Here is a 13,781-nt window from a genome sequence, read left to right as displayed (position 1 = left end):
CCCCCATTCCCTTCCAGCCCTCCCTCAAATTTGCAAAACAACTTTGTTTTCTTTATGTAATGTAGTAATGTTGGTAAGCCTTGCACCCATATTCTTGCGGCCAAGGTGAGAGAAAGTTCCAATAAAATGTCAAAATCTGGCTATGGTATGTGGCTATTCTTCCGGGTTTTCCTCTCTGTATCTGTATATCTAGGTTTTGGGGGGTTTTCCTCTAGAACTGAGATCACACTGAAAGCATTTATTAAGCATCTATACAAGGCACTAAGGATATAAAGATGAATAAGACATAGTCTCAGTCCTAGTGGTGAGCCACATGAGAGCTGAATAGATTTCAGCCCAGTGTGAAAAGGCTACAGGGATGGAGGGCTCTGAGTACCATAAACAACAGAGCTACTGAGCCCAGGATGAAAAACTCAGGGAGGACTTCCTAGAAGAGGTGTTGCCTGAACTGAAGGATGAGGAGTTGGTTAGGTAACAAAGGATCAAGAGGGTATTCCAGGCGGAAGGGCCGTGTTGGTCATAGAGTAACTGCTGACTGACAGCTGTTCAGCGTTGCTACAGCAGAAAATGCCAACTTGGAGACTCCAAGACTGAGCAGAGGCCAGGTTAAGGAGAACCTAGAAAGGTGTGCTAAAGAGCTTAGATTCTATCCTTTAGAAAAACAAACATTTTTTAACAGTGTGGAGCTGCCGTTTGGCTAGATGCTACCGGAAGTAGTGTGACGTCTGAATCTGAGAGAACACGCCAGTCTGGAAGACCAGTCAGGAGGCTAGAATTAGACCGGTGGAGACAGAGCAAAAAGAAGGGAATGAAATTTAAACTACTTGGTGGTTAGGTGAAAACTGGGCTGGATTATTGCTTACATGTAGGAATTGCAAGAGAGCTACCTAGATTATCACCAAGGATGAGGTGATAATGATCTAAGTAATTTAGGCAAAATAGGAGAAGGAGTTTGTCTTGATGTAGTGAGGTGAGGCAAAACCTGAGTTCAGTTCTCTGGATTTCCTATTTAAGGTATAATACATGCAAGGCCAGGAGAAATGCAGCTTAAGCTCAGAAAGAGGTTGAGGGACAGAGATGCAAATACAGGATTTATCTGCTTATAAATGAAAACCTTGAGAGTGGGGGAAATGATCCAAAGAGAGCGTAGGAAGAGGGAAGAGCTGCAGTCAATGAACCCGAGGCCTCCTGAGCAGGCAGCCCCCAGAGTGGCAAATGCTGTGGTCAGGATGGTGAAGGGACTCACTAAACACCTGCTTAGCTGTAAATCAACATGTACCCGGACTCAAAGTACAACAGACAAAGCATGCATCAGCCTTTCCTAAAAGGTTATTCCGTATGTGTTGATGGATTGAGTAAGTCATTCATTCATTCAACACATCTTTGTTAAGTACCATAAGGCAGGTAACAGTTCAAGGCACTGTGAGTGAGGATATGAATGTAACGGTTATTAAGACATTGAAATATCTCTGTATCAGATGGTAGATAACAGTGGTTCTCAGCCTCCCAGGAGACATTTGACAACATTTGGGGACATTTCTAGTTGTCACAACTAAGGGGGAAGTGATCATGGAACCCAGAGAATAGAAGACAGAGCTACACCTGAGTAAACTACGATACAAAGCACAGCCCCCAACAACAAACAGTTATTGGTCCCCAAACATCCAAGGGCCAAGGTTGAGACATCCTGGACTATAGTCACTATTATGAGCCCCCTGGCAGCTTCCCCATCCCCCGTCTGCCTCTCCCTTGGTTCATCTGGCAACTGAAGGGTTAATATCTGCCCCCAAAGGGGCCTGAAGGACTTCGGTCAGCTTTATGGCTCACATCTTCTCTGATTGGCCAAGGCTCTAGCCTTATCAGTTGTTAAATATTTGGAATATTTTATAAATATTTATAAAGCAGGTCTCTCTTGTCAATAAGTTTACCTGAATCATCTCAATGATGATATTGACTGAAATTATTTCCTTTAAGAAAGATCGTACCTTTTACTAAATAATATGTATCACCTGGAAAATGAAGATTTCATACACTAAGCTCTTTGTGAAGGGTTGGGAAAATATAAGTTAGTGGTACATGATGGTACAAGACAGAGATAATAACATGATTATTGGTAACACAAGGGAAAATCTAGAAAAACTCTGAGAAGTTTAAAAGGAAATAACCTGAACTTAAATAGTTTATTCCAAAGTATATGAAGGAAGAAAGATTTAAACAATGCTCAGAAAGATACTTTTAACATAGGAGGTGACAATTGGAAAGAAACTTTCCTTAAATCGTTGTTGAGCCAATAATTTTTCACCCTTAAACTTTTGTATAAATTTTATTAAATGTGCAGTACAAATGCTATTTGGCTAAGCTGTACAACATTTTAAAAGCTTTAATATAAACACTTAAAAAAATGAAATATCCCAAGGAAATTACATAGCAAAGGAAGTCTGCTTTGAATATGTTGCTTCTTTCTGAGTATCTTCACATATTGACATGGTTAGTTACTAAAGATAAACGTAAAATATTAATCAGCCACCTACAGTGTTGCTTTCTGTTCAATGCTACTGGGAATTAAACAACTGAATTATGCTTATTAAAATGCACTGTAAATTAGAAAAACACTTGTGTAAAGACATAGTTTTCATGGTCATACAATTGAAAAAAGGGTAACGTGTCTTATAATTTACCCACCCTCGAAGTTTCCCTTCATTTCACCAGAACATTCAGACCTAAACAGGTAGCATTAACATGAAAGTTTTCCCCGAAGGACATCAGAGATTTTTAGCCGACAATGTTAATATTATAACTACAAACTGCTCAAATAATATATAAATGAGGCCGCCTCCAAAGTATACTTTCTTTTTCTTTTGTTACATTATTTTTAGCAGGAAGACAGTATCTCCTCACCAAACTGGGTTTGCCCATTTTCCAGATAAAATTTAAGCCAACGTTTACATGAAAGTGTCATCAAGAATTGGTGTTAAAAAATCAAACGAGATCACATAATCAAAGTGCTTTGAAGAGTATCATGTGAAAAAACAAGTCTCTTTACTCTCATTGTCCCCGTGGATATCAAATCCTTACGGCAACACAGGTCTCGTTTGGCACAAGAAAACCCACAAAGAACTGGGTATTTATTGCCCTTAAAATAGAAATGTGATCCATTGCTACCTGAAATCTTACCTACTCAAATGGCCTTAACTCTGGCTACTTTTTTCCTAAAGGAGCATGTCTTCATATTAGCTTTAATTCAATGTTTCCTCGCCGAGAACCTCTATTATACGCAAGGTTATGTTATGTAGCCTAAACAGTCTGGCATTTTGAACTTTCTCATGGATGCCAGGATGTTGCTAACAGGGCCAAAATGTACTGGGTGTAGTCTAACAGGGCAAAGACCCTGGAAATCAGGTAGACAGCAGTCTGTTTCCCAGGGCACCTGGATGGCAGCTGACCCTAATCCTGTCCAGGTAGATTTTGAACCCATTAAAGATTCAAATTCATTTGGAACAAAGGGGTTTATAGTGAATGTTCACTAAATACTTGTTAAATGAATGAACTTGATCTCCTTTTTTTTTAATTGAAGTATAGTCAGCTTACAATGTTGTGTCCATTTCTGGTGTACAGCACAATGCTTCAGTCATATAGGAATATACATATATTCATCTTCATATTCTTTTTCACTATATGTTACTACAAGATATTGAATATGGTTCCCTGTACTATACAGTATAAACTTGTTGTTTATCTATTTTATATACATTAGTATCTGCAAATCTGAAACTCCCGATTGATCCCTTCCCACCTGCAAACTTGATCTTTTTGAATGGAGATATTTTATTTTACAAGACATCTTAGACCTAATACATACTATTGATTCATTTAATTCCCTTGAAATTTTACATACACACACACAAATCCAATTGGAAAGGAATATATGTTGTAGAAATACTCTTATATTCTATTTTTTAAATGATAGTTTGCACTGAGATGCAAAATTTTTGTAATTGTTAGAGAAATCAAACTTTTCTAATGTTTCAGAGTTTCCAAAAATTTCAAATGCCTAAATCCACTGTGCCTCAACTACCAATAATAAAAACCAGCACACATATGAAAACTCAATGACCGGGTATTTCTAAGAGAATGAAAATTGGGGCACACAAACTTTCATTGTTCAACATCTACTGAGAATCAACTTCATCAGATTATTTATTGTCTCTAATTCTCAGTTCCTGTGTCTGTCAAGTATGAATAATGAAACTTCCTACGTCATGGGGTTGTTATTAGGAATAAATAAAATAGTGCAGGCAATGAAATGAGAACATTTTTTAAGTTCACAGACAAATAGAATTTTACAGCTGGAAGGGCCTCAGACATCTATTCATTGTTTCTGTTTAGAAATGGGAAAATTAAACCTTAGAGGGAGTAACTTGAAGAAAGTCACCCGCTTGCCAGCGAAAGATCCAAAATCAAAACCTGGTCTCAGGACATCGGGCTCAGTGCTACTTCCATAGCATCTTAGGAGCTCAACTAACTTGGAAATAATTAATAGTAAATGTTGTGTCATAAAACCATGAAGTTCTACCCTCAAGCTAGCCACTCATCAAAAACGTATCTTATTTTGGTTTGTAATGCAAGCCCTCAACAGTGACGAATTTGATTTATTTTCTGGATTAGTTACCATAGATGCTTTGCAAAATGCTTTTCCACAGGCTTTTTCATGGAAATAGAAGCTAAATATTAACACTCATTAATCTTTTTCTTAGATCAGAGGAGGAATTTTAATAGAACTACCAGCTATAACATCAAGCAGCTTCGGCTGCTTCCTGAGTTCCTCTGCACTGTCTGCCCATCGTGGAGACCGTGAACCCTTGAGGATAATCCCCTGACCAACTGGGAGTGGGAGAGCAACTGGGAACAGCGGGGGTCAAGCTGGGGGGAGGGACGAGGTGGGGGAGGGGTTGTTCCAGCCTCTCCACACTTGCCTCTCCTTCATTCCAAGGTCCTCTCTACCTAAATGATTCCCAAGGCTGGCCGATCCATCAGAACCACTGGGAGCTTGTGCATTTGTTTAAAAAGAACTTGTTCATGTATTTTCATTTTTAACCTGTCATTACAGACATTCTCAAACACACACAAAGGTAGAGGTTACAGTTTAATGAAAGCCACATATTCCCACCCAAGTCAACAAACCAGCATCATTCTGTCCACATTCTCATCTTTTCCTCCCCATTTGTTTGCCCTCTTCTGTTTTTTTAAAAGCAAATCCCAATCATCATATGATTTCATCCATAAATATGTCACAGTACCATTATCACACTTGACAAAATTAGCAACAAATCCTTAGTATCATCTAACACCCAGTTTATGTTCAGTTTTCCCAGATTTTTGGTAAAATTTATTTCGAAGTTGGTTAGTTTGAATCAAAATCCAAACAAGATCCTAAAACCATATTTTGTTGACATGTTTACAAAGCCTTTTTAAGTATTTACCATTTCCTTGCCCCACTCTCATTTTTTCTTTGCTACTCACTGAAAAAGGGTCTTTGGTCTTTTGGGATATCCCTTATACTGAATTTGGCAGATTGCACCCTCAAGGGATCAGTTTGTATGTTCCTCTGTCCCTCCTATTTCCTGTAAACTGGTAGATCACGATACTTAATAAGATTCCAGTTCCGTTTTCAGAGCACAAATACTTCATAGGAGGTACTTAGTGTCTGGTTGTCTGTTCCACATTTAGGTCATCACTAAAGTGCACCTGCTCACCTCGCTGGCCTCCAGGCTGCAGGCTACAGAGAGGGTGCCAGGACTTGCCCCTGCTCCCCAGTGTGCCTTGCAGACTGTGGCTCTGCCACCCAGGGGCCTGAGTGAGAGAACCAGGCACGGAGACCAACTTTGGCCAGCTGAGAGAGGAAAAGGGAAGGAGGTGGCAAATTCTTTAACCTTCCTTCTCGCTGACATTGTTCTAAGATGCAATAGCTCCACATGTCCTCTCAGAAGACATCCCTCATGACCAGGCAACCAGCTGCATTTCTGGTAGAATTGTTAACAATTGGTGATACACTATCTTGTATTTGTTTTTCTCTTGTTCTGCTTCTTTTCCCTTTTATCTTAATTCTTGCTTCCCTGGGTTCCAACACACACACACACACACACACACACACCCCAATAAAAAGTTAGGATTTAAGTTTTAATGATAAAAATATATTAATATTTTAATAAACGCCAGCAAAACATTGTCAATTCAGAACACACGTATGTATCTTTAAAAGAAAACCTATAGAAGGTTAGCATTACAACAATTTCATATTGAAAGATACTAGTGTCCAAGTCGATGTCCTCCCAAGCTTTGCATACCCTACACCTTGAATAGAAGAGTTACGATATTTTTCACCGAAGGCTTATGCACTCAGGGAACACAAACACTCTGAGCATAGCTACAAGGAAATTTCCTACAGATGCCAACTTTTAAATGAAACTCAAAATCCAGGACTTAGTAGGGTGACTCTATAATTAAGTGGCTCTCCTTTAAACAGACCCACATAATTTTACAACGCTTGTGTAAGTCAATTAAAATATAACTGTTCTTACCTTATGAATTGGTTTGCTTTGTTTTTAACACTTGCTTACTGCTATATAATGTAGATAAAATGGATACTATCCGGCAAATCCAAAAGAGAAACTCTCAGCTGGGGGAAGTTTGGGAACTTGTGGTCCCATGAAAAGAAGAGTAAGTGGACAAAGCTTTTGAATGAATGAATGAATGAATGAATGAATGAATAGATTCTCTGCCTCATATTTGGAAAATTCGGATTTACTAGGCTCTGAGGAGGAGCCTGGAAAATTGAGCTTTTCAAAAGCTCTCCAGATTATTCTGATATTCTGTAGAGTTTTTAAAGCAACACTATACTTTTGCCTTCCTCCTGAAAGGAAGGGAAGGGAATCGGTTAAGTTTTGGAACACTTACACCCACCACAGGTCTCCTCTTTTCTTGTCTCCAGTAAACAAAAAAAAAAAAAAAAAAAGAGAGGAAATTGGGCTTCATGAGTAACCTCTCCAAGCCTATCCAAGCATTTCTACTGAATGCAAATTAAGTCAAGTTTTCCAACCAAGTAAATGAGTCAGCATTCAAAAAAAAGGAGATAACTGGTCTGCATGCTTACTGACACTACACGGCTTGTTATCCAGGTCCATGTTTAACATACCAGGCCAATCCACAAAGATTTTGAATTGCTTACTTCCATTTGTTTTTTTAACCTGTGAGAATCTCAAAATCCCAGCCTCACTCACGTGCCACACACCTAAAGCTGCTGGACCCAGTGAATTGTCAATAACACATTCCTAATGGAAGCTCTTGTCTTCTAACAGTTATGTTTTATTGTGCTGTGAACAACTCCAGCCATTAAGTACACAGACTAGCACAACCACGCCTCCAACATCTGGCTTTGTCCAGTCTTGACACCTATTCCTCATTCTGTTAAGAAACTTTACAGGTACAGGTTCTTCACTCCTTACTGATCTCATTCTTTCCGCTCCCCTCTGAGATATAATCATGTTTCTGAATTTAGAATTTATTATTTCATTCATATTTTAATAATTTCACTACATATATAATCATAAGTAGTACAGAAGAGTGTTTGGCATTTTCTAAAGTTTAAGTAAATTGAATTACACTGCACGTAGCCTTCTGCAGTGAGTATTTTTTACCCTCATCATTGTTTTTAAGATTTATATATTGATAGAGACGACTTTTGTTCACTCAGTTTAACTGCACATTTTATTCCACTCTCTGACTATTCCACAATTTATTTATTCATTCTTTTAATGAATATTTAGATGTCACTATTCAAATAACATCGCTGTGAACTGATAGGCATCAGTCAATCAGCTTTTGCTAGGATAACAAACAATCCCCAAATCTCAAAGGCTGACAACACAAAACATTTTTCTCTCAGGGGGACCGCAGTTTGGCCGCAGCTCCATTCTAAGACTGGAGCGTGAGGGAGCAGAAAGGAAATAAAAAGAGCCAAACAGCAGGGGGTTTCTGTACTGCCTCCCAGCATTAGGCATGTCCCTTCCGGCTCTTCCAGCCAGAGCAAGAGCAGCATCACATCACCTGGGAACTTGTAAGAAGTGCAAATTCTCTGACGCTCTGAGGGTGGATCCCGGCAATCTGTGTTTCAGCAAGCTCTTCGTGGTTCTGACGCCTGATAAAGTTTGAAATCCACCAGCACAGAAGAATAAAGGGTTAACAGTAGCTAACCTCCTAGGATAAGTAAGGTGAGAACACAGGCTGCTCTTGAATAGCCTTAAGGTAGGTAAGTGGATATTTATTAAACAATGCGATTCTTTTACATTACAGAGTTACGGTATAAAGCATTGCCAGTTGTATAAGCTATGGAACATGAAAAGAAACCAAGAGATGCTACAGTATTTATTGACATATTTATAAACAACCCTGATTGATGCAGTTGCTGCGTACATTGCTCCTGATTTATAGGAAGAGTCTGCTTTGATTTATGTTTTTACTTTATTACCACTGACCTTTGCATGATCCCATTTTATGAGGAAGTTCTTTGGATCAAAGTACTCCACATTGGTCTCAAATACATACTTCTACCGGAGTTCATTTTCTGGCTAATTTGCATCCAAACAGCCCAATCTGAAACACTGATAACAGGGCTAAAGATAGTTTAAAGACCTAAATCTTTGGAAGAAAGCTTATTAGAGTTGGGTTTGAAGAGCTATGTTATGCTAGGAGATGAAATTTCCTATATAACAATTTTCTAACCTATGCTTTTTAAAGATATGAAAGACTTTTAGGTTGGTTATTGCTCAAATAAACAGAATTTGAATATGTTTTACAACAGTCAATAGACAACAAATATATTTTTAAAAAGGGAGAAAGTTGAAAACTACATTTGAGGACTTGCTATTTTTCAGACTTTGTTAGGAACTGACACATGTTGTTTTAATAACTTGTTGGTAAATATTATTATGCACATTTCTTGGTAAGGAAACTAAGGCTTAGAGCTTAAGTAACTTGTCCCACATCTCAAGTAGCAGCCTACTCTAGATCTGTCTGACTGCGGACCCTGTGAGCTTTTCACTATGTCACTTGTATACTTCAGCAAAACAACGTTTCCATAAACCTTCTACACATGATCACTGGGTAGATGCATTGAAAAAGAAGTCTTTGCGTATGAAAAGTGCAATATAAGCTTAGCCAAGAAAGGGGCAGATTTGAGACTAAAATAAACTGCTGGGTAATTTCAAAGAACACATAAAAACATTCACCACTTTTTGAAGTGGGTATTTCAAATAGCTTTCTAGATTTGGCTATGTAATCTCTTCCAAAAATGAATTAGTGCAGCATGCCAAGATAATGGTCACAGCAGCATGATTAGTTATGAAAAAGCTGCTTAATGAATACAGCAAATATTTGTGGACACTCTCCTGGATGCCATGTCTGCTTTGTTCCTTCTCAAGAAGCATCAAGGTCAGAGTCACCGTGACCTAGGTATGCAGCCCGTGAGGGGCAGCAAAGTAAAGGTGATGCTCAGTGGTCTAAACACTGTGCTGTTAATAATGACTCCTGCTTCTCTTTGAAACCTTCCCAAAGCTAGCTGTGAAACCGCTTAAGCTTTACAGAATCAAGGTTTAAAATACAATGCAATACCAAATAGAAGTTGCCGATATTGTGGTGGAGTTCAAAAGCTAACTTTTTATCCATTTCAAAAGAACAGTAACTTAAAGAAAGAATTTAGTGCATCCTGAAAAATTTTAGAAATGAGTTGACCTGAATTTTAAGAAATGGGTTGACTAAAGCCTACCAAAATTTATCTCTCTTAACAGAGTCACTTACTATAAAATATGCACTAAAATAAAACCACTATTCATAAATAAGTATTTAACATAACGTATCTGGACTTAAAGGGAGTTCAGAATATAGTTCCATTGCTAAGTCTGTGCAAAATACAGGTACACAGTCTAAAGGCAAATTATATAACTTTTTGCTTCAACAGGACATCTCAGAACTAGGACATTTCTAGGGAAATGGGTCTCTTATCTATCCTGTAGTTCAGACAAAAGTTAGAGCATTTTCTCTGTGCTGCCTCTTCACAGTGAATATAAACAGACCAGAGATGACAAATGTTAAAAAAAAAAAAAAATTAAAAAAAGAAAAACCAAAACCAAACAAACAAACAAACTGGGTTAGACCAGTTATTTAGGCTTCTATAGTGAAAGTATTCAATTCATTTTCAGAATCCTTCATTTCACATCCAAGCAAATGTGGTATCAGGGAGTCAGTGCCAAATGAAGTACACGTAAATGCATTTTATGGCTGACTATTTAATCAAAATGCACTTAGCCTCAGAGAGTCATTAAGAGACATGATAAAGGAGGCTTTCCAAAAAGAATCAAGAAACGTTAAAAGTGAAGAAATAGTCATTTTTATGAAACTAAAGACTAAGCAACGAGTTTTTGCTAGGTTCTCTGCATAGGTGCTATGTTCTGTGCAGTAGATATTAAATATTGAACCTTAAGAAGGCTTTAATTCCTCAGAGCTGGCCAGGTTGTAGTGGTATCAATCTTGGAACATAATGCTATAAATAATTTATGAGGTCATGACAAAACTGTAGCTTTTCATAGGACCATTTTTAGTCCTTATCTGAGATGATAGGACTTTAGAGAACTGTTCCTTGGGCTCTTATAACATTCTCCCAAACACAGTGACATCATGCACATACACTGTTGGCTTATCACATCTCAGCAGAGCACTGAAAGGTGGTAGGAGCAGCTTAGGTCCCCTGATGCACACCCTCAGATGGAAAGTCCTGCTTTAGCACTTCTCCCCTCACTGTGGCAGCATTAGGTTTGGTGATAAACAATCCACAAAATGAACATAGTAAACCCTGTCTCCCCAGTAAGCTACCAAGTTCTTCCTTGAACTTAGGCTCCTAAACTCTGATCTACCTTTGCCCTGTTATTGCGACTGCACTGAATATCACACACTCAAATTGTTGTTGGGTTGTTTTTTTCCCTCTTTCTAAATTTTTACCAAATTTAGAAAGGATATGGCCTGTAGAATTAGATGATGATTCAATTAACACAAATCTCTTCAACAGGATTGCTCAGTTCATTAATCCCCAATAAAGTAATCTATTTAGGACATAGTGAAACAGCCTTGAGTCACTTAACATCGTGGTATAATGATCCCCTGAGAACCACCCACATTAAATTTATCTAGAGGAAAAAAATTTCCCCCTAGTCTTTAAGCCTCCCTCCTAACTTCTTCCATTTCTACAGTACTGGAGAATTCCATAAATCTCAGTCATCTGGACTCAGATTGTGCTGCTATCTAACATGATTTCAGAAAATGAGACAAGAATTCAAAATGTTGGTACCATCACCTCACCCTCGGCTCACATTTGCAGCTAGGACTGCTAAATAAAAGACGTGGATTGGAAGGCACCTAATATCTTTCACTTGCCCCTCGACCCTTCTGCACTCTACTCTGTGCCCAGGGATTGAGTTGTGGGGGTGGCATCAAGGCCTTCCTTGCTCTCTGGCTTCCATGGGGCACTCAGGTGGAAGACTGAGGGAAGGAAGTTACTGAAGTCAGGACATTTATTCCCCTGGTTCCCTCCTGTGCAGTTACCTTGGACTGGCTGTGTCCTTCAATGGCATGTGACTGCTTTCTCAAGGTGGCCAAACCCAACTCTTTTCCCTCCTGTGTTCTAATAAACCCTCCTTCCCTCCCTTCAGGATGTGTTATATTACAAAGCTACAGCAATCAAAACAGTGTGGCACTACCATTAAAAAACAGGCACGTAGGCCAGTGGAACAGAATACAGAGACCAGAAGCAAACCCAAGCATATACGGCCAACTAATTTTCTACACAAGCACCAAGACTACACAACAGACAAAAGAAAGTCTCTCCAATAAATGGTGCTGGGAGAACTGGATATCTACATATGGAAGAATTAAACTGGACCCTTACCTTACACTATACACAAATCAATATATCAACTCAAAATGGATGAAAGTCTTAAACATAAGTCTCACTAAACAAGTAAAACTCCTAGAAAAAGACACAGGGAAAAGCTTCTTGACACTGGTCTTGGTGATGAAGTTTTGGTTATGACTCCAAAAGCATATGCAACAAAAGCAAAAATAAACAAGGACTACATCAAACTAAAAAGCTTCTGTCCATCAAAGGAAACAGTCAACAAAATGAAAAGGCACCTACGGAATGGGAGAAAATATTTGCAAGCCATATATCTGATACAAGGTTGATATCTAGAACTTATAAGGAACTCAACAGCAAAATTAATAATAATAATAATAATAATAATAATAATAATAATAATAATAATAATAATAATAATAATAAGCCAATGAAAGAAAATGGATAGAAGGCTTGAATAGATATTATTTTCCAAAGAAGCCATACAGATGGCCAACAGATACATGGAAAAAAAAAATGCTCAGCACCACTAATCAGGGAAACGCAAATCAAAACCACCAGGAGATATCACCTCACACTTGTGAGGAGAGCTATTAACAAAAAGACAAAAGATAATAAATGTTGGTGAGGATGTGGAGAAAAGCCCTTGTACATTGGTAAATTGGTACAGCCACTGTGAAAAATACTATGGAGTTTCGTCAAAAAATTAAAATTAGAACTACCATTTGATCCAGCAATCCCTCTTCTGGGTATAAATCCGAGGAAATGAAACCAGGGCCTTGAAGAGATGTGTGCACTCCCATGGTCCTCACAGCATTATTCCCAACAGCTCAGACAAGAAAACGACCTGAGTGGATAAAGAAATTGTGACATATAAATGGAATATTATTCACCCTTTAAAAAGAGGCAGATCCTGCCATTTAAACAAATGAATGAGCCTGGAGGACATGATGGCAAGTGAAATGGGCCTGGCACAGAAAGGAAAGTACTGCATGACCTCACTCATAGGTAGAATCTCGGAAGGTCAAGATCAGGGAAGCAGAGTGGAGCAGTGATTACCAGGACTGGGGAGGTGGGGGGGGGGGATATTGGTCAAAGGAGATAAAGGTCAAAGTTAGTAAAGTAGGATGAGTAAGTTCTAGAGAACGTCTATACAGCATGGTGTCTACAGTTAATAGCACTGTACTGTATACTGGAAATTTGCTAAGAGCCTAGACCCTAGGAGGTCTCTCACCACACACACACAAAAAGATAATTACGATGCAAAGAAATGGATATGTTAATTAGCCTGATATGCATATGTGTATCAAAGCATCAGCTACAATTTTTATTTTAACATAGAATATTATCTTCAAGATGCTGCGCTATCCATTGTGAGTTCCTTATGCTAATGGTTCTCACGCTTTAACACATAATCAGAATTACCTACAGGGCTTCCTAAAGCGGGTTACTCGGCCACCTCCAGAGTTTCGGATTCACTTGCCTTGGACGGAAGGGTCTCTGCGTTTCTAACAACTTCGCAGGTGACGCCGGTGCTGCGGCCCCAAGACGGTCACTTTGGGAATCACTGCTTTATACTGACACCTTTGTTTACTAGGAACATAGGTAAATAACGTGGGGCAATAGCTGCCAGGAAACCACTCCTAGGCTTGCCAGCAGCTGGGTTGAGAGAGATAATAAATAGGCCTGCTTGTATCAGTTAGGGTCCCAACTGGAAGCAGATGGCACACTTCAAATGGGATAACTCCCCACAGCCACTAAGTGAATGCGCAAACCTTGTTAGGCCCCGGGGTTTTGCAATGAAGACCCAAGCACACGTGTG

This window comes from Camelus bactrianus, chromosome 26 (assembly GCF_048773025.1).
Source record: "Camelus bactrianus isolate YW-2024 breed Bactrian camel chromosome 26, ASM4877302v1, whole genome shotgun sequence".
NCBI classification, from domain to species: domain Eukaryota; kingdom Metazoa; phylum Chordata; class Mammalia; order Artiodactyla; family Camelidae; genus Camelus; species Camelus bactrianus.
The sequence above is the reverse complement of the archived record's forward strand: the minus strand, read 5'-3'. Positions refer to the sequence as shown.